At 43.6% G+C, this 22134-nt stretch overlaps 1 protein-coding gene across 1 annotated transcript in view; it reads left to right on the top strand.

Moving 5' to 3' along the window:
- Positions 1 to 22134, top strand: part of ENTREP2 (endosomal transmembrane epsin interactor 2) — a 247543-nt gene that overhangs the window by 33908 nt on the left and 191501 nt on the right. The window lies entirely within an intron of this gene.

Genomic DNA, 22134 nt, shown 5'->3' with positions numbered 1-22134 from the left:
ACCTACCTCAACATAGTAAAGGCCATATCTGATAAGCCTACAGAAAACATTATTCTCAATGGTGAGAAGGTAAAAGCATTCCCCCTAAGATCAGGAACAAGACAAAGGTGTCCACCTTCACCACTATTATTCAACATAGTTCTGGAAGTCCTAGCTACAGCATTCAGAGAAGAAAGAGAAATAAAAGGAATACAGATTGGAAAAGTGAAAGTGAAGTTGCTCAGTCATCTCCAGCTCTTTGCAACCCCATGGACTGACTATGGCCTACCAGGCTCCTCGGTCCATGGGATTTTCCAGGCAAGAATACTGGAGTGGGTTGCCATTTCCTTCTCCAGGAGACCTTCCCGACCCAGGGATTGAACCCAGGTCTCCCGCATTGCAGGCAGATGCTTTACTGTCTGAGCCACCAAGGAAGTCCTAGATTGGAAAAGAAGAAGTAAAGCTCTCACTGTTTGAAGATGACATGATACTGTACATAGAAAACTCTAAAGATAGTATCAGAAAATTACTGGAGCTAGTCAGTGAATTTAGCAAAGTTGCAGGATACAAAATCAATACCCAGAAATCACTTATGTTTCTATATACTAACAATGAAAAATCAGAAAGGGAAATTAAGGAGTCAATATCATTCGCCATTGCAACAAAAAGAATTAAATATCTAGGAAAAACTTACCTAAGAAGACAAAAGAACTGTACACAGAAAATTATAAAACACTGATGAAAGAAATCAAAGATGACATGAACAGATGGAGAGATGTCCACATTCCTGGGTAGGAAGAATCAATATTGTGAAAATGACTATACTTCCAAACATAATCTACAGATTCAGTGAGATCCCTATCAAATTACCAATGGCATTTTTCACAGAATTAGAACAAAAAATTTCATAGTTTATATGGAAACACAAAAGACCCCAAGTAGCCAAAGCAATCTTGAGAAAGAAGAATGGAGCTGGAGGAATCAACCTTGCTGACTTCAGATTATACTACAAAGCTACAGTCATCAAGACAGTATGGTACTGGCACAAAAACAAATACAGACCAATGGAACAAGAGAGAAAGCCCAGAAATAAACCCATGCACCTATGGGTATCTTATTTTTGACAAAGGAGCCAAGAATATACAATGGGGCAAAGACAGCCTCTTCAATAAATGGTGCTGGGAAAACTGGACAGCTACATGTGAAAGAATGAAATTAGAACACTTCCTAACACCATACACAAGATAAACTCAAAATGGATTAAAGAACTAAATGTAAAACCAGAAACTATAAAACTCTTAGAGGAAAACATAGGCAGAACACTTGATGACATAAATCAAAGCAAGATCCTCCTAAGGTAATGGAAATAAAAACAAAAGTAAACAAGTGGGGCCTGATTAAACTTAAAAGGTTTTGTGCAGCAAAGGAAACTATAAGCAAGGTGAAAAGGCAATCCTTGGAATGGGAGAAAATAATAGCAAATGAAACAACTGACAGAGGATTAATTTCCAAAATATACAAGCAGTTCATACAACTCAATACCAGGAAAACAAACAACCCAATCAAAAAGTGGGAAAAAGACCTAAACAGACATTTCTCCAGAAAAGCCATACAGATGGCTAACAAACACATGGAAAAATGCTCAACATCGCTCATTAGAGAAATGCAAATCAAAACCACAATGAGATATCACCTCACACCAGTCAGAATGGCCATCATCAAAAAGTCTACAAACAATAAATGCTGGGGAGGATGTGAAGAAAAGGGAACACTCTTGCACTGTTGGTGGGAATATAAATTGATATAGTCACTATAGAAGATGATACGGAGATTCCTTTAAAAATTAGGAATAAAACCACCATATGACCTAGCAGTCCCACTCCTAGGCATATACCCTGAGGAAACCAGGGTTGAAAAAGACACATGTATCCCATTGTTCATTGCAGCACTATTTACAATAGCGAGAACATGGAAGCAACCTAGAAGCCCATCGACAGATGAATGGATAAAGAAGTTGTGGTACATATACACAAAGGAATATTACTCAGCCATAAAAAGGAATGCATTTGAGTCAGTTCTGATGAGGTGGATGAACCTAGAACCTATTATACAGAGTGAAGTGAGTCAGAAAGAGATAAATATCATATTCTAATGTACATACACAGAATCTGGAAAAATGGTTCTGAAGAATTTATTTACAGGGCAGCAGTGGAGAAACAGACATAGAGAATAGAGTTATGGACATGGGGAGAGGGGAGGAGAGGGTGAGATGTATGGAAAGAGTAACATGGAAACTTACATTACCATATGTAAAATAGATAGCCAGCAGGAATTTGCTGTATGGCTCAGGAAACTCAAACAGGGCCTCTGTATCAACCTAGAGAGATGGGATGGGGAGGGAGATGGGAGGGAGGTTCAAAAGGGAGGGGATATATGTATACCTGTGGCTGATTCAGACTTCCCTGGTGGCTTAGACGTAAAGCATCTGTCTACAATGCGGGAGACCTGGGTTCGAGCCCTGGGTTGGGAAGATCCCCTGGAGAAGGAAATGGCTATCCACTCCAGGACTATTGCCTGGAAAATCCCATGGACAGAGGAGCCTACAGTCCATGGGGTCGCAAAGAGTCGGACACAACTGAGCAACTTCACTACTCACTACTATGGCTGATTCATGTTGAGACTTGACAGAAAACAACAAAATTCTGTAAAGTAATTATCCTTCAATAAAAAGTAAATTTAAAAAGAAAGAAAACTTCAGTCCACATGTATTGTTAATGGTCATTTTAGCATTTAGAGCATTAGTATTTTTATTTGCTTGGGTAACTGTCAGACTTCCAAATATCATGTAACATGACATCCAGATAAAAAAAATGGGAAAGATTCTTTCTAAGTGAGCTAAATTATTGATGAGACTTGCTTTTGCAGTAGATGAGTGAGTATCATGAAGTAAGTGCCCAAAGGAAGTTTTCAGCCTCTCTCTCATCTTTGGCTCGGACTTTTTCATTGACTGTCAACTTTGTTTTAATTATGTGTTGGCTTTCCTTCATTTTTTCCCTTGGTCAACATTAGGAGGAACTGAGGGATGGTTATTTCTGATTTGTTCTGTCTTCCTCAGATGAGTACTATAAAAATTGTCCTATCTCTAAAGCATCTTGTGCTTTTTATAGGAACTTTTATGCAGGGGCTTCCCTGGTGGGTCAGTGATAAAGAACCTGCCTGCCAGTGCAGGAGACCTGGGTTTAATACCTGGGTCAGGAGGATCCCCTGGAGAAGGAAATGGCAACCCACTCCAGTATTCTTGACTGGGAAACTCCATGGACAGAGGAACCTGGTGGGCTACAGTCCATGGGGTCACAGAGAGTGAGACAGGACTTAGCAACTGAATAACAACAAAGTGATGTAGAATTTAGGTACTGTCAGTGTTTTCCCAGATTCATCACATCTTTCTCCTTGGGTGAGCATGGTCAGTGATACCAATCTTAAACATGTTAAACAACACTTTAGTATCTGCTTAGGATAAATATTAGAAGCTTTTTTCACTTGCTTTTTATTTAGTAGTAGTACTGGAGGTTGAACTTACAGTGCCCATATTTGAATGATTTTTTAAAAATCTGTATTGTACCTTCATCAGAAGACTTTACATCGCGTTAATAATAAAAAGTAAGGGACTTCCCTGGTGGTCCAGTAGTTAAGGTTCGATTCCTGGTCAGGGAACTAAGATACTGCATGCTGCCTGATGTCGGCAATAAAAAAGGTCAATAAAATCCAAATTTATTAAAAAAAATAAATATATAAAAAGTGAGGGACAGGGTGGCCTTCAGTAACTAACTGTCCTTCATTGTGGCAAAAGTGACTTGTAAGTTACCATAGTGTAAAACCAGTGCTTTCGAATTGTGGTCCTGGAGAAGACTCTTGAGAGTCCTTTGGAGAGCAGGGGGATCAATCCTGTCCATCCTCAAGGAAATCAACCCCTAAATATTCATTGGAAGGACTGATGCTGAATTTGAACCTCTAATCCTTTGGCCACCTGATGCCAAGAGCTGACTCATTGGAAAAGACCCTGTTGCTGGGAAAGATTGAAGGCGGAAGGAGAAGAGGGCAACAGAGGATGAGATGGTTAGGTAGGTAGGATCACTGACTCAATGGACATGAATTGGAGCAAACTCCAGGAGATAGTGAAGGACAGGGAAGCCTGGCCTGCTGTAGTCCATGGGGTTGCAGTCAGACACGCCTTAGCGATTCAAGAACAACAACAAAACCAGTGACATACCTTCTATTATAAAGACCATTGGCTATTAAGTGGCATCTTTTTGGAAAAATGAAACATTGTTATAAATGTAGCTTTCATAAAATATCTATCCAATGGTAGCTGCATTTATCCCCACACTTCATACTGTTTTCTTCTTCAGTATCACAAAATTTGAGTCTTATACTCTCTTCTCATTCATATAATTTTTTCTGTTATTTATTTTGGCCTTTGGTGGTTGTGTTGGCAGGAGACTTTATCAGAATACTTTTTAGATTCCATGCTCTTGTTTTTGACCTCTTGTGCCATTTTAGGATTGACAGTGTAATTTCAAGGCATATTGAAAATTGCTGGATGCCTGCATTCCCTCTTTGGTTAATCTCTGAATTTCACTTCTTCTGTGACTGCGTTGTGTGTCTGTGGAAATTGAACAGCTGCTTCAGTAAGTCAGCTGGACCTTGGATGGAGAAATGTCCCAGTGCATCAGTGTCATCAGCCTGTCCTAACTTCAAACATTTTATAATCTACCCAAAAGATGTGGCAGTTGTTGCTTATTTCAACTGAGCAGCTTAACTGTATCAAAGGCAACCTTCTGTTCACTCAATAATATTTAGTTTTAATTATATATCACAGTGAAGTATTTTTGGAGGAATCTGAAGGGCCAGTTAGGTATTCAACTTTAAGCTTGTGTTCAACCACATGGTGCCAGTGACTTAGAACCGTGTCACTGGGAACCAGTACACTTCCTGCCTGGTGACGTTTATGCATGCACAACCAGCTGCAACACTTTCTTGGTCTACACATCTGCTTGGCAGGTTGCAGAGTTAACATTGATTGGATGAGGCACCTTAACATCAGGACTGACTAAAACGTAAGTGTTAGACCTAAGGGAATCCAGAATACAGGGAATCCTGTATTCAGAGCTGTGCCCCTCCTCCTCCAAGGCAGACCTCACTCCAGCCAGGGTCTCTGCTTCTTGCCTGCAGAGTTACAAGTAATTATGTGCAGTCTTCTTCTGCTGACTGGTAGCCAGTCCTGCCTAGCAAAAACTATGATTTTTTTGATTTGAAAAAAAATTTTCAAATTTACATTGTAATAAAATACACTTGACGTGTCGCAAAGCTGAATCTCCAATACTTTGGCCACCTGATGCTAAGAGCTGACTCATTAAAGACCCTGATGGTGGGAAAGATTGAAGGCAGGAAGAGAAGGGGGTGACAGAAGATGAGATGGTTGGATGGTATCACCAATTCAATGGACGTGAATTTGAGCAGATGCCAGGAGATAGTGGAGGACAGGGAAGGCTGGCGTGTTGCAGTCCATGGAGTTGCAAAGAGTCAGACACAACTTGGCGACTAAACAACAATACCACAACATGTAATTTAAAATTTACCATCTTAATCTTTAAGTGTACAGTTCAGTAGTGTTAATTACATTTGCATTGTTGTAAACCAACCTCCAGAACCTTTTTCATCTTGCAGAACTGGAGCCCCATATCGATTAAACAACTCCTTAACCACCCCCTCCTCCAGCCCCTGGCAGACACTATTCTACTTTCTGCCTCTAGGAATTTGAATTTAAACTAACCATGAATTATTTTGTTCTGTGTGCCAGTTGATACTGGACGTGCCAATATCCTCCCTCTAATATCTGTTTATCTGGCTTGGGGAATGTTCCCATTCTTTGTTCTGCAGTATTATTGTATTTTATAAAATTAAAGGGCCATGGATCAGTTGTTCAGATTTAAGTATATAGAATGAAATTATTCCAAATAAAAATATTTTAATAAAATAAATATATAAAATGAAAATATTTAAAGTTATGTTTAAATATCCATTCATTCATTCAGGAAATGTGCCAAGGTGGTCTGTTGCCAGAAGCCTGGTTTTGCTTTTGTGCAGGTGTGGTGGTTCTGATGGTGTGGCCCCCACAGTGACGCCCCCTGCTCTCATTTCCTGCCCTTCCTGGAGAAACTGGCTGCTCCTTCCCTGGCCTGTGAGGCCCCCTGGACCTCGTCAGTCTCTGCAGACTGACGGGTTGAGTTAATGACAGCTCCGTGTGCCCATCACATGGCCTCTCCTCTCCACACGGCCGCTGCCCCCATTACAGGACACCTGTACCTGGGTCCCTGTCTAGAATACCTTCCACCCTCATTCCTAGGACTTCTCTCCAGGTGGACTCTCGGTTCCCCTAACCCCTGCTCGTGCTTCAGGCCCCACCCTCCGGTCATTTTCAGAGGGGGCTCTCCCTGACCCTTTACCTGCTCTCACCCTCTCTTCTCCCACATCCGGACCCGCTCCCTGGCTTCACCTTCTGTTCATCTCTTGTATCATCTGATGTTCGATTTTACCAGGCGTTTGTCTGTCTTTCTCACTGGAGTAGAGGTTCCTGAGACAGAGCCCCAGGCAGGTGACTTGTCCCCTGGACCATACGTGTCCCAAGGCAGGTGGGGTTTATGGTACAAGCCCGTGAACAGAGGAAATGAGCCTCAGTCCCCATGGACACAGCTCTCCATCGCTGTGGGTGCCCCACTGCCATGGGTCCAGTGGGTCCCTGTCAGTGGGTCAGTCCTTGTCAGCAGGTGCTGCCCTTTCTGGTCAGCCCAGGTCGCTGAGTGCCTGGAGGTTTGTGATCATCAGGCCAAGAGCCAGATGGAGGGAGAGCAGCTCTGATTCTGTCCTGGAGATGCCAGCTGGATTCCTGTCTGGGCTTTGGGTTTTTAAGAACCTTTTCCTCATATCCTCAGACAGATTCTATTTCCAGCCCAGCAGTGTCTAGAATATTCCCGCATAACTTTTCAAAGCTGTGGGCCTCACGTGCTATCTACTTTTCATTTATTTTAGAGAGGGTTTCTTTGTACTTGTGTTTAGAGAAAATGCCTACAAACTGCAGTGATATCATCTACATGGATCTGAGCACACTCCAGGAGATGGTGAAGGACGGGGAAGCCTGGTGTGCTGCAGTCCATGGGGTCGCAAAGATTTGGACACAGCTGAGCCACTGAACAACATTATCTACATGGAATCCCAGCTAGCTTTAGCACTTTTTGTATCACGCTATTTAGGGAGATCACATGTGCAATTTGTAGTGTTACATCTTGCCTTATGTTGCTGCTCTTCACTCACTTAATCATGTTCGACTTTTTCTGACCCCATGGACTATAGCCCACCAGGCTCCTCTGTCCATGAGATTTCCTAGGCAAGAGTACTGGACTGGACTGCCCTTTCTTCCTCCAGGGGATCTTCCCAAGCCAGGGATCAAACCCAAGTTTCTTATGTGTCCTGCATTGGCAGGCAGGTTCTTTACCACTGTTGTCACCTGGGAAGCCCCCTACAGATAGTTATTGGTGCCTTTTCTTGTGCTGAGAACTGCCCTTATTTTTCTCTTTTTGTCTGGAACAGTGACAACTTTGTTTCTAGCCAGAGTGTAGTAACCACAACTCAGACCCCACTACTTTTAAGCTTACCCTCTGTGACACCCCATGCTCACCCCATTCTTTGTAGGGTCACCTCTGATGGACTGAGATGACCAGAGGTTTAATTCATCTCCTCCTTAAAAATAAATCAGCTCTCAGCCCTTAAAAGAACTTTGGATTTCTCCTTATGATCTCAGCACTTCATTGCTGAAAGGGATTAGGTATTTTCAAACTGAGAAGCCTAATCCGGGTCATTTATAGACATTTGAGAAGTATTTTTCTTTATCCTGTACTTCTGTACTGTTGCTAAAGCAACCCTTTCTTCATGGTGAAATAAACCCCTGACATATTTTTCAGAACAAGAAGGGATATAAATAAAAGAGCTAACTACAAAACCATCATCGTAATATCCTGGCGGCTCAATGTTTCGTTTACGGGTTTGGAGAGTCAAGAGCGACATTTATAGAACGTATTTTTTGCCTCACCCAGCATCTTGTGGGATCCTGGTCCCCCCCCAACGAGGGGTGGAGCCAGTGGCCTCTGCAGTGGAAGCATAGAGTCCTAACTACTGGACCAGCAGGGAATTTAAGCCACATTTATCAAGTCTAACCTGATGTTGCCACAGAACCCTTTTAAATTATGGGCCTGTCCATCATCTCAAAGACCCACATGAGAAAGTCAGTTCTTGATATTCAGAATTGTGAGAGGAGGATTAGGTCAGAGCTGGGCTGGTTCAAACATCCCATGTGTTCCTTTTTGGAAAAGAGAGAGAGAGATGGTCCCTTTGTTTCCACCCAGGGCCTCCTGTGGTGGTGTGGTTTTGGGTTGAATGTAAGTTCAGTTCAGTCACTCAGTCATGTCTGACTCTTTGCGACCCCATGGACTGCAGCTCACCAGGCTTTCCTGTCCATTACCAACTCCCAGAGCTTGCTTAAGTTGGTGATGCCATCCAACCATCTCATCCTCTGTCGGCCCCTTCTCCTCCTGCTTTTAGTCTTTCCCAGCATCTGGGTCTTTTCCAATGAGTTAGTTCTTTGCATCAGGTGGCCAAAGTATTGGAGTTTCAGCTTCAGCATCAGTCCTTCCAATGAATATTCAGGACTGTTTCCTTTAGGATTGATAGGTTTCATCTCCTTGCCATCCAAGGGACTCTCACGAGTCTTCTCCAACACCATAGTTCAAAAGCGTCAATTCTGTGGCACTCAGCTTTCTTTATAGTCCAACTCTCACATCCATACATGACTACTAGAAAAACCATAGCTTTGACTAGATGGACCTTTGTTGGCAAGGTAATGTCTCTGTTTTTTAATATGCTGTCTAGGTTGGTCATAGCTTTTCTTCCAAGGAGTAAGCGTCTTTTAATTTCATGGCTGCAGTCACCATCTGCAATGATTTTGGAGTCCCCCAGAATTAAAGTCTGTCACTGTTTCCATTGTTCCCCTTTCTATTGGCCATGAAGTGATGGGGCTGGATGCCATGATCTTCATTTCTTGAATGTTGAATTTTAAGCCAACTTTTTCACTCTCTTCTTTCACTTTCATCAAGAGGCTCTTTAGTTCTTCTTTGCTTTCTGCCATAAGGTTGGTGTCATCTGCGTATCTGAGGTTATTGGTATTTCTCCTGGCAGTCTTGATTCCAGCTTGTGCTTCATCCAGCCCAGAATTTCACATGATGTACTCTGCATGTAAGTTAAATAAGCAGGGTAACAATATACAGCCTTGACATACTCCTTTCCCAATTTGGAACCAGTTTGTGGTTCATGTTTGGTTGTAACTGTTGCTTCTTGACCTGCATACAGATTTCTCAGGAGGCTGGTAAGGTGGTCTGGTATTCCCATCTCTTGAAAAATTTCCCACAGTTTGTTGTGATCTACACAGTCAAAGGCTTTGGCATACATAGTTAATAAAGCAGAAGTAGATGTTTTTCTGGAACTCTGTTGCTTTTTTGATGATTCAACAGATGTTGGCAGTTTAATCTCTGTTTCCTCTGCCTTTTCTAAATCCAGCTTGAACATCTGAAAGTTCTTAGTTCACATATTGTTGAAGCCTGGCTTGGAGAATTTTGAGCATTACTTTGCTAGTGTGTGAGATGAGTATAATTGTGTGGTAGTTTGAACATTCTTTGGCATTGCCTTTCTTTGAAATTGGAACGAAAAGTGACCTTTTCCAGTCCTGTGGCCACTGCTGAGATTTCCAAATTTGCTGGCATATTGAGTATAGCACTTTCATAGCATCATCTTTTAGGATTTGAACTAGCTCAACTGGAATTCCATCACCTCCACTAGCTTCGAACTTAAGAAGTCACCCTTTTTATGGATCACATAGAGTCCAATATGGGGCTTCCCAGGTGGCTCAGGGGTGAAGAACCCGCCAGCCAATGCAGGAACCACTGTAGATAAGGGTTCAGTCCCTGGGTGGGGAAGATCCCCTGGAGGAGGAGATGGCAACCCGCTCTAGTATTCTTGTCTGGGAAATCCCGTGGACAGAGGAACCTGGTGGGCTACAGTCTATGAGGTTGCAAAGAGTCAGGCACAACTGAGAGTCCAATATGGGCAGCAGTGTACAGTTCAGCCTGACACATACTTTCTAGAACTCGAATCCTTGGGCCCTGACAGAGCACAACTGAAGCAACTTATCAGTGAAACAGACGCAAATGTAGACCTGCTGTCTTTGCTGGTGCCCACCATGTCTGCTCCCAGCTCATTCCTGAAGCCGGAGTGGACTTTCCCTTCTCTTTCCCCTCAAGGAGAGCCTTGAGTCTTGGTCTGCTTAAGTGAGAAGTTCCCTTGCTCTTGGGAAGGAATGCCAGACTTTTTTTTAACCTGGGGTGTCTTACTGGCTATTGGAGGAGGGAGAATTCCATAGTGAGGATGGTCAGTGTCTGAAGACAGAACCCTTGCCCTGATCAGTGCCTTTTGGATGGACCATTTAGGTCTGGACTATAAGAAGCTTAATAATGGCCATGGTGGACCTTTCTCCACATTTTTCTGGACTTCACAACCTCACCCACCCTGAGATTCTTGTGGTTTTTTTTTGTTTGTTTGTTTTTTTGACAGTGCCAGGCAGTGTGCAGAGTCTTAGTTCTCTGACCAGACATCGAATCCATCTGTGCCCCTGTGTTGGGAGCACAGCGTCTTAACCACTGAACCACCAGGGAAGTCCCCACTCTGGGGTTCTTATACTACATAGAGAAATTGAATTTCGCACCAGATCAACAGGTATAGCCTAAGAAGTATTTCACTTGGAAATAATGAAGGCAGTATCGCTTGTCCCTGAGTCTGGTCTAGCAGTTTTCTCCTGGTCACTTCTGTAGCTTTTGCTTCTCCCTCCCTACTGGTCACAAGTTCATCTAAAGCTGAAGCCCAGAGTCCTTCTGTAGGGTCACCATGTCTGATATATTTAAAGCTTACTATAAACAAAATGCATACTTATTATGATTAGAGGAAAATGCAAGTTGGTTGGAATTCTTCTGGAGTTGAAGTTGGATGTGCTGTGGATTTGGGAGCAGATGGACATGGTGCCCAGGAAGAGGATCAAGGCCTCATTGGACCTGTCCAGCACCTCCTGCCTGGACAGCTGTGGGCGAGTTCCAGCCTCAGTTTCTGCCCTTGCTGAGTGGCAGTGAGGAGCCTGTCCTGTGGGAAACCCAAGATCAAGGAGAATTCACTGAAATAGTCTGTCTACAGTGCACAGTGTTAGTCCGAGTTAGTACGACTCTTTGTGACCCCAGGGACTGTAGTCTGCCAGGCTCCTCTATCAGTGGGATTCTCCAGGCAAGAATACTGGAGTGGGTTGCCATGCCTGCTTTCAGAGGATCTTCCTGACCCAGGTATAGAACCTGTGTCTCCTGCATTGCAGGCAAGTTCTTTACCACTGAGCCACCAGGGAAGCCCCTCCAGTGCATAAAATACATGCTATTAGGCTCATCTCCTCTTGCTCTGACAGAGACGAGAGCAGTGTGGGAGGGTCTGCTGTCTTTGGGTGGTGAATATGTCACCCAGTTTCAGGGGATAGTTCAGGATCTTGGCTGTAATCCCTGGCCTTCTGTTTAATATCTTTTCTTCATTTTCTTTGAAATACCAATTTATATATTTGATAAGCATGTCAATTTGAGAATTGTTTTCAATTCTTGGGAAGATTTTGGATTTTGTAGGTTTTGAAATCTAGTTGGGGTAAATTCCAGTTTCTCCTTTTTTGTTAAAACAATATAAATCTGTATTTACTAGTACAGTCAGCCCTGTGTGTTTGTGGGTGCTGTGTTCACAGGTTCAACCAACCACAGATTGAAAATATTCAGGGGAAAAGCCCTCAGAAAGTTCCAGAGAGCAAACTTGAATTTCCCATGCTCTGGCAGCTATTTACATAATATTTACATCGTATTAGATATTAATGGAGATGATTTCACTTTATGGAGATGATTTGAAGTGTATGGGAGATTCCTGGGCCTATATCCAGATAAAACTGTAGTTCAAAAAGATACATGCACCTCTGTGTTCATAGCAGCACTATTCACAGTAGCCAAGACATGGAAACAACCTAAGTGTCCATCAACAGAGTACTGGATAAAGAAGATGTGGTGCTTATATTCAATGGAAAATTACTCAGCCATAAAAACGAATGAAATAATGGCATTGGCAGCAACATGAATGGACACTTATCTGTGAAACAGAAACAGATTCACAGTCATAGAGAGCAGACTTGTGGTTGCCAATGAGGAGGAGCAGTGAGAGGGAAGGACTGGGAGTTTAGGATGAGCAGATGCTAACTATTATTTATAGGATGGATAAACAACAAGGTCCTACTGTATAGCACAGGGAACTATATCCAATATCCTGTGATAAACTGTGATGGAGAAGAATGTGAGAAAGAATATTTATATGTATAAGTGAATCACTTTGCTGTAGAACAGAAATTAATGCAACATTGTAAATCAGCCATACTTCAATTAAAAAAAAGTTCAATTCATCAAGTTTAAACAAAAGTGTGTGGGAATATGGATGTGGGTTCTGTGCAAATACTGTGCTGTTTTATATGAGGGACTTGGTATATATATGTGGTTCCTGGAACCAACCCCTTGTTGATACCAAGGGATGACTGACCGCGCAGCATCACAGAAAGTTGTAAAAGTGGAAACTCAGGCTAAGCACTAGTTGAGCTCACTTAATTTGCTCAGCTCATTGGTCCTCGAGAAACTTTAGCTTTAGGGTGGAAGAGGTTGCTCTTTGGCACATTAGCAACCAAGTCTGTCTGTGATTGCAGCTTCTCGCATAAGTTTCTAGAACAGCTGGTATAGGAGCTATTACAAGTGTATGGGAGGTACTGCTTTGTGTGTCTTCCAGTGGGAGGTATAGTCATGTTTTCTGCCTATGATTCTAAAGAGATGCCTAAACCAAGTGGATTTTTTTCATCATGCCTCTCAGCTGGAAATACCACACGTTAGAAACACTCTTTACTGCTTGTATAACTGCATTTTATTCTTGAAGAATATATTTAAAATATGTTTGCCAGTTTTTGTAAACAAAGATCATATCTTGAGCTTTTTGTTTACCAATGATGTTTTCTGAATAAAATATGTTCTGTAGGTCACAGTGTAGGGAAATAAATTCAAAGCTGCTCTCCATAATATAGGATAAACATTAAAAATGGAAGGTTTCAGGCAGGCTTTTAATCCCTTGGCCCTTCCTTCTCCCGTGTTTGGTTCTTCCCCAGTCAGTCCTGCTTTTTCTCTTTCAAGTTTCTCAAGCTCTGAGCCAGGAAGCTGCCTGACCTCCCAAACTTTCGTCATGGTGGTAGATGGCTGTTATCCTACCCCTGCCCACTTTCCAAATTTTAAATGCTTTTAATGTGAAATTCTGAATTACTTTACATTTTCATGGTCAGTTTTGAAGTCTGGAATGTCTGTGAGGAGTTCTGGTAAAAAAGATATGAGGCATTTAAAATATGTTTCTTGCACGGGTGGGTAAAACTGCCTGCTGCTGGAGAAGGGGACCCTCCTACACTGTTGGTGGGAATGTAAACTGGTGCAGTCACTACGGAGAACAGTATGGAGATTCCTTAAAAAACTAAAAGGAGAGCTACCATATGATCCCACAGTCTTACTCCTGGGTGTATATCTGGAGAAAACTCTAATTTGAAAAGATACATGCATTTCAATGTTCACTGCATCACTATTTACAATAACCAAGACGTGGAAGCATCTTAAATGTCCATCAATAGATGAATGGATAAGGAAGATGTGGTGCCTATATACACTGGAATATTAGCCGTAAAAAAGAACAAAATGGTGCCATTTATAGCACCATGGATAGACCTGGAGATAATCATACTGAGTGAAGTAAGTCAGAGAAAGACAAATATCATATCACTTATATGTAGACTCTAAAATATGACACAAATGACCTCTGTGCAGAACAGAAATGGACTCACAGTACAGAGAACAGACTTGTGGTTGCTGAAGTTGCAGGGGGTGGGGAGGGATGGACTGGGAGTTTGGGATTAACAGATACAAACTTTTATCTATAGGATGGATAAACAACAAGGTCCTACTGTATAGCACAGGGAACTGTATTCAGTCTCCTGGGAGAAATCATAATGGAAAAGAATATTAAAAAGAATGTATCAGTTCAGTTCAGTTCAGTCACTCAGTCGTGTCCGACTCTTTGCGACCCCATGAATCGCAGCACCCGAGGCCTCCCTGTCCATCACCAACTCCTGGAGTTCACTGAGACTCATGTCCATCGAGTCAGTGATGCCATCCAGCCATCTCATCCTCTGTCATCCCCTTCTCCTCCTGCCCCCAATCCCTCCCAGCATCAGAGTCTTTAACAATGAGTCAACTCTTCGCATGAAGTAGCCAGAGTACTGGAGCTTCAGCTTTAGCATCATTCCTTCCAAAGAAATCCCAGGGCTGATCTCCTTCAGAATGGACTGGTTGGATCTCCTTGCAGTCCAGGGGACTCTCAAGAGTCTTCTCCAACACCACAGTTCAAGAGCATCAATTCTTCGGTGCTCAGCCTTCTTCATAGTCCAACTCTCACATCCATACATGACCACAGGAAAAACCATAGCCTTGACCAGACAGACCTTAGTCGGCAAAGTAATGTCTCTGCTTTTGAATATGCTATCTAGGTTGCTCATAACTTTTCTTCCAAGGAGTAAGCATCTTTTAATGTCATGGCTGCAGTCACCATCTGCAGTGATTTTGGAGCCCAAAAAAATAAAAGTCTGACACTGTTTCCACTGTTTCCCCGTCTATTTCCCAGGAAGTGATGGGACCGGATGCCATGATCTTCGTTTTCTGAATGTTGAGCTTTAAGCCAACTTTTTCACTCTCCTCTTTCATTTTCATCAAGAGGCTTTTTAGTTCCTCTTCACTTTCTGCCATAAGGGTGGTGTCATCTGCATATCTGAGGTTATTGATATTTCTCCCAGCAGTCTTGATTCCAGCTTGTGTTTCTTCCAGTCCAGTGTTTCTCATATACATGTGTATAATTGAGTCACCTTGTTGTACAGCAGAAATTAAAATCAATTAGACTTCAATAAAAAAAATAAAAGGAGCTAATGTATGTAAATGCTGTGTAAGCTCTAATGTAGAATTTATTAACCTATTTGAATTTGGTCACATCGATGACCCTCTCTTTACACTATTCTCTGTAACCAAGGTTTCAGTGTATATTAATTATGTCTTTTAATTTTCTATATTTGATGCTTTGACATTTTGTGGTCTTGTCCACCTTGGAGAGACTGCCCCTCCTAGGACTAGGGAGTCCCTATAGATAGCAGGTGACCCCCTGCAACGGAGCCTTGCAAATTCAGACCAGCCTGTCCACACTGAAAATCCCTACCCTCTCCCCTGCAGGGCTTTCACACTTTGGACACTGTCTGCCTGTCCACCTGCTTTGTCCACCTCTAGGGCCAGATACCAAACATCTGGGGACAGCCTCTACCCCCTCTCCAATTATTGAAATCCACCAAGGCTAATCCTGCTAACCCTGCCTCTCCATGCCCATTCTTTGCTATGGGAACCACAACAACGGCCTTATTTCCCCTTCTCCTGCCTCCTGGCTGACCCTGGTGCTTCCCCTCGGGGCCCTGCATAGCCTGCTGTGCCTCCTGTTTCTAGAAAACTGTGAGTGAAAAGCTCCTCCCTCATGAGAGGCATTCTGTGTCTGTAGGTCTAACCATACCCGATCAAAACAAATCCCGTACCTCATCAAAACACCATGCCTGTCCTGCCTGTCCACTGGTATTCATGGAGAGTGTGCATGAGAGCACTTGCAGGGCTGAAGGCAGTGATGCTGATGACAGGTGGCCTTCCTAACATGGATCAGCGTCAGAGCCAGGAGGCAGGTAGAGGAGGGAACTTTTAAGAAATGATTTGTTTATTTAGACTGTGCTGGGTCTTTGTTGCTGCGAGTGGGCTTTATCTAGTTGCAGAAAGCAGGGCTACTTTCTTGTCACGGTGCAGAGACTTCCCTCTCATTGTGGAGCATAGGGTCTAGGGCATGCAGGCTTCAGAAGTTGTACTGCATGGGCTCAGTAGTTATGGCTCCTGGCCTCTAGAGCACAGGCTCAGGAGTTGTGGTGCACAGGCTTATTTTCTCCTCAGTATGTGGGATCCTACCCAGCCAGGAATCGAACCCGTGTCTCCTGCATTGGCAGGCAGATGCGTTACTACTGAGCCATCAGGGAAGCCTGAGAAGAAATCTTGAGTTCAGTGTGGTGTCCTTAGGGCTGAGGTATCTGATTCCTCATCCTGATGACTGTTTCTTGACAGGTCCCTAGATAAATGTCTGGGGATCTTTGTCTAGGTGCTGCAGGCTCCATTTCTGGAAGTAGATGCAGTCACCCAAGAAAAGCGTACATGATGATGAGAGGGTAACAGGCAGAAAGGTCAGGGGTCTCCAAACAGAGGGAATAGGCTGCAAGTGTCAGACGTTTGTTTTTTATCTCTCCATTGAGTGGCAGGAGGAAACAAACTATAAATGTCAGATTTTTTTCCTTCTCTATACAAAATTAAAAGGAGGTTTCTCTTAAAATTCTGTGTTGCCATGGCGACACCTGGTTCCACCTGAACTTAACTTTTCTCAAACCTTGAGCATTTGAGAAAAACCAATGTGTTCTTCTTATGGAAATGTTTTTCTTAAGCCATGTTAATGAAACTATGTATTTGCTTTGGAATTTGCCTTTGTTCAAAATGGTCCCACCTTAAACTAAACTTTTTTCTTTTCTCAAACCTTAGGCTGATAATAGCTCAACAAACCAGTATTCATAACAATTGTTTTATGGCTGGAGCACAGCACACCTGGTGCCATCCTATCTCAAAAATGCAAACTGTGGGAGAGGGGCCTGGTGAAACTCCCTCAGCCTTGAGGTGTCTTTCTTATCTGATTGATAGCTTTCTCAGTTCAGTTCAGTTCAGTCACTCAGTCGCGTCCAACTCTTTGCGACCCCATGAATCACAGCACGCCAGGCCTCCCTGGCCATCACCAGCTCCCGGAGTTCACTCAAACTCACATCCATCGAGTCAGTGATGCCATCCAGCCATCTCCTCCTTGGTCGTCCCCTTTTCCTCCTGCCCCCAATCCCTCCCAGCATCAGAGTCTTTTCCAATGAGTCAGCTCTTCGCATCAGGTGGCCAAAGTACTGGAGTTTCAGCTTTAGCATCATTCCTTTCAAAGAACACCCAGGGCTGATCTCCTTCAGGATCTCCCTGCACTCCAAGGGACTCTCAAGAGTCTTCTCCAACACTACAGTTCAAAAGCATCAATTCTTTGGCGCTCAGCTTTCTTCACAGTCCAACTCTCACATCCATGCATGACTACTGGAAAAACCATAGCCTTGACTAGACGGACCTTAGTCGGCAAAGTAATGTCTCTGCTTTTCAATCTGCTATCTAGGTTGGTCATAACTTTCCTTCCAAGAAGTTAGCATCTTTTAATTTCATGGCTGCAATCACCATCTGCAGTGATTTTGGAGCTCCCCCCCACCAAAAAAAGTTCTGACACTGTTTCTCCATCTACTTCCCATGAAGTGATGGGACCAGATGCCATGATCTTCGTTTTCTGAATGTTGAGCTTTAAGCCAACTTTTCCACTCTCCTCTTTCACTTTCATCAAGAGGCTTTTTAGTTCCTCTTTCCTTCCTGTCATAAGGGTGGTGTCATCTGCATATCTGAAGTTATTGATATTTCTCCCGGCAGTCTTGATTCCAGCTTGTGGTTCTTCCAGCCCAGCGTTTCTCATGATGTACTCTGCATATAAATTAAATAAGCAGGGTGACAATATACAGCCTTGACATACTCCTTTTCCTACCTGGAACCAGTCTGTTGTTCCATGTCCAGTTCTAACTGTTGCTTCCTGACCTGCATACAGGTTTCTCAAGAGGCAGGTCAGGTGGTCTGGTATTCCCATCTCTTTCAGAATTTTCCACAGTTTATTGTGATCCACACAGTCAAAGGCTTTAACATAGTCAATAAAGCAGAACTGGATGTTTTTCTGGAACTCTCTTGCTTTTTCGATGATCCAGCGGATGTTGGCAATTTGATCTCTGGTTCCTGTGCCTTTTCTAAAACCAGCTTGAACATCTGGAAGTTCACGGTTCACGTATTGCTGAAGCCTGACTTGGAGAATTTTGAGCATTGCTCTACTAGTGTGTGAGATGAGTGCAATTGTGTGGTAGTTTGAGCATTCTTTGGTATTGCCTTTCTTTGGGATTGGAATGAAAACTGACCTTTTCCAGTCCTGTGGCCCCTGCTGAGTTTTCCAAATTTGCTGGCATATTGAATGCAGCACTTTCACAGCATCATCTTTCAGGATTTGAAATAGCTCCACTGGAATTCCATTACCTCCACTAGCTTTGTTTGTAGTGATGCTTCCTAAGGCCCACTTGACTTCACATTCTAGGATGTCTGGCTCTAGGTGAGTGATCACACCATCGTGATTATCTGGGTTGTGAAGATCTTTTTTGTACAGTTCTTCTGTGTATTCTTGCCACCCCGGATTGAATTCCTCTCCTCTGGAGGCCAAGAATCCTGGCAATCACGACTCAGCAACAACCTTTCAATGAGAACTCATGGCTGAGGACAGAGCTCTGGGAATCAGTGGTGTCCTAAGGGAAACTAGGAGAGAAGTCAGAACAGGAGATAGGAGAGTGGTACCAGGAGTGGGAGAAGAAGAGGAGAGGAGTGTCCAGGGGCCTGGAGAGGTGTGACAGCACAGCCCACATGGCAGAGACGCCAGGACACGTAAGGACCACCTGGCATCCTCTGGGTTTGGCAAGGAAAGTACTGACTGCATGGAGCAGCTGGGGCAGAAGCTGGATGGTGGGAGGGAGGGTTAGGATGTGAAGGGGGTGTGGTAAGAGGGAGTCGGGGAAAGAGGAAGTGGAGGCGGACTGGAGGGGGAGACAGGGTGGAGGGAGTGGAGGCTGGCTGGAAGGGGAAGCAGGATGAGGTTTAGGGATGGTGTGCATTTGTACAGACAGTAGAGAGGAGGGCAACGGGGAGATCTGCTGAGACCCAGGATCTAGGATACACGTGGGGAGCCTGGTCTCCTCTGGTGACTCCCCCAGGGCAGCGTCACGGTTGTAGGTGAGGTTATGGTGATGGGAAAAGCCAAGTGAAGACGTATCATCTGGAGCTCTGTTGTTTCTGTTGTCACTAAGTAGTGTCTGACTCTGGGACCCCGTGGACGCCCTCAAGGTTCCTCTGTCCATGGAATTCTCCAGGCAGGAATACTGGAGTGGGTAGCCTTTCCCTTCTCCCAGGGATCTTCCCAACCCAGGGATCAAATCTGCATCTTGTGCATTGGCAGACAGATTCTTTACCACTGAGCCATCATGGAACCCCACCTGGAACTCTTGGTGGTCTTTATCTCAGGCTTCCCAGCTGCTCATTTTAGGAAGTAAAACCCCATTCGTGGTTGTTTTAAGAAACACATGAGTTAATTTTTTTTGGTAGACAATGTCTGGCACACAGAAAAGACTAAAAAAATGTAGTTTCCCTGGAGTAAATGGTGGTTTAAATAAGCATTTATGGGTTTCGCTTGGGACCTAACCTCAGCTGTTTGTAGCAGGGTTTCTTTGGGAAAATAATTTCCAGTTCCAAGTAACTGACTCCTAAGTGGAGTTATGGAATGCAGCCTGGGATCTTGTCAGTGATACACTGTGGTGCCTTTCCTTTCATTCAAAACATATTAAAGAGAAAGAGAAATATCACTGGTAATCCTAAAATTTCTTTTGAATTTCAGAAAGCGGTAGCATTTTCTCTGCCTTTGCTTCTCACCCTGGGTGCATGTCGCTTCCCATGTTTATACTGGACAGCATGTGTACACACACACACATGCACACACCCTACCTTTATGTGGACTTCTGCCACTGGAAGCTCTTATAAGCTCGTGTGCTCATAGTCCCATCACTGGACATGCAAGAGACTTGTTTTCCTGGTGGGAAAATCCTAGTGAGGACTCTAATAGATTTTTTTCCCATGTCATGACTCTATCCTGGGATTAGTCATGGTAATGGTATGATTGCAAGTTCCAGATAGAATCACAAAGGATGAAGGAGAGTTTTTGAGAAGAATAAAGCTTTAGGCAGATAAGACAGTACACATCCCTTAAGTGATACACAGCTGACCCTTAATGACGCAGATGAGAGCTATGTGGATTCTTTTCAGTAATACAGCCCTACTGGATCCGTGGTTGCCTGAATCTGAGGATTCACACCTGCAGGTATGAGGGCTGACTGTAAAGTTGTATGAAGACTTTCATGAAAGGTCAGTGTCTCTTATTCCCCAAGTTGTTCAAGGGTCAGCTGTAATATAGTTTTACCCAGTTTTAATTTTTTAATTGTAATATAGTTAATTTACAATCTTGTGTTACTTTCTGTTGTACAACAAAGTGAATCAGTTATTCATATACGTATATCCCCTCTTTTTAGCTTATTTTCCCATTTGGCCATTACAGAGCATTGATTGGGGTTCCTTGTGCTATACAGTAGGTCCTTGTTACCTATTTTATATGTAGTAGTGAGTGTGTGGAGAAGGCAATGGCACCCCACTCCAGTACTCTTGCATGGAAAATCCCATGGACGGAGGAGCCTGGTGGGCTGCAGTCCATGGGGTCGCTAAGAGTCGGACAGGACTGAGCGACTTCCCTTTCACTTTTCACTTTCATGCATTGGAGAAGGAAATGGCAACCCGCTCCAGTGTTCTTGCCTGGAGAATCCCAGGGACGGGGGAGCCTGGTGTGCTGCTGTCGATGGAATCGCACAGAGTCGGACACGACTGAAGCGACTTAGCAGCAGCAGCAGCAGCAGCAGCAGCAGCAGCAGTGAGTGTGTACCCAGTTATTTTTAAATTTTATTTGACTGCGTCGGGTTTTAGTTGCAGCATGTGGAATCTTTCATTGTTGCTCATGGATCCTTTAGTTGTGGTGCACCAACTTACTTGCTCTGTAGCACTTGGGATCTTAGTTCCCTGACTAGGGATCTAACTGGTGTCCAAGGAGGATTCTTAACCACTGACCCACTAGGGAAGTCCCTACCCAGTTATTTGTAATGGCTGCAGATTACTCTGTTTTATAAACATCACTTACGTAACCATTCTCCTGTTGATGGGTTTAGAAATTTCTCTTTTTTTGTCTGTTTAAACACAAGAATGTAATTTTTCAATGTAGAGACCTATAATTCAGTGAGTCATGAAACAGCTTTGGCATGTAGGCTTTCATTGTGGCACTAATTCTCCCGTTATCTGGAATTACGGTTCTTTGTTAATGAGACCTCTGTACTTGATTTGTCATCAGAAGATGTTTGCTGGGGAAGTATCATTTGGCTCGATTCAGGGGCTCTGGTTTTACATCTTTATTTTTGGGCGCCTTTACCATTTGAAACTGGCTCGTTGTCTTTTCAGTGGCACAAGGCCATTGTACCAGATGGCCATGACTGGCAGAAATGTACGACTCTCGCTTGGTGATGGAGGCTGGGTTTCTGCTGGGAGTGGGGATCCAGGAGGATGAGCATCCCTTTATGAGTTTAGGAGGGAGTGTGCCTGCTCTGCCAACTCGTCTTTCTTTTTTCTTCTTGGTCAATTCTTAACATTGAGACTGTAGCTTCTTCTTTTTTGAGGGGTTGGTGAGCTGTACTGCACAGCATATGGGATCTTAGCTCCATGACCAGAGATCGAACCCAAGCCCCCTGTGGTGGAAGCTTGGAGTCTTAACTCTTGGACCACCAGGGAAGTCCCAGGATTGTAGCTTATTATTTTGAAGGATTTAGAGATACTTTGTGCATCTTGATGGGATTTTTATGGAGTGGAATCTCAGAGGCTGTGAAACAATACCACTGATCACCCAGTATCAAGAATACCCTTGGGACCTCCCTGGTGGTCCAGTGGTTAAGACTCTGTGCTTCCACTGCTTGGGGCATGTGTTTGATCCTTGGTTGGAGAATTGAGATCCCACATGCCTGGCAGCAAAAAAAAGAAGAAAGTTTCTTGAGCT

The sequence above is a fragment of the Capricornis sumatraensis genome, chromosome 19, assembly GCF_032405125.1.
Source record: "Capricornis sumatraensis isolate serow.1 chromosome 19, serow.2, whole genome shotgun sequence".
NCBI classification, from domain to species: Eukaryota; Metazoa; Chordata; class Mammalia; order Artiodactyla; family Bovidae; genus Capricornis; species Capricornis sumatraensis.
The sequence above is the reverse complement of the archived record's forward strand: the minus strand, read 5'-3'. Positions and strand labels throughout refer to the sequence as shown.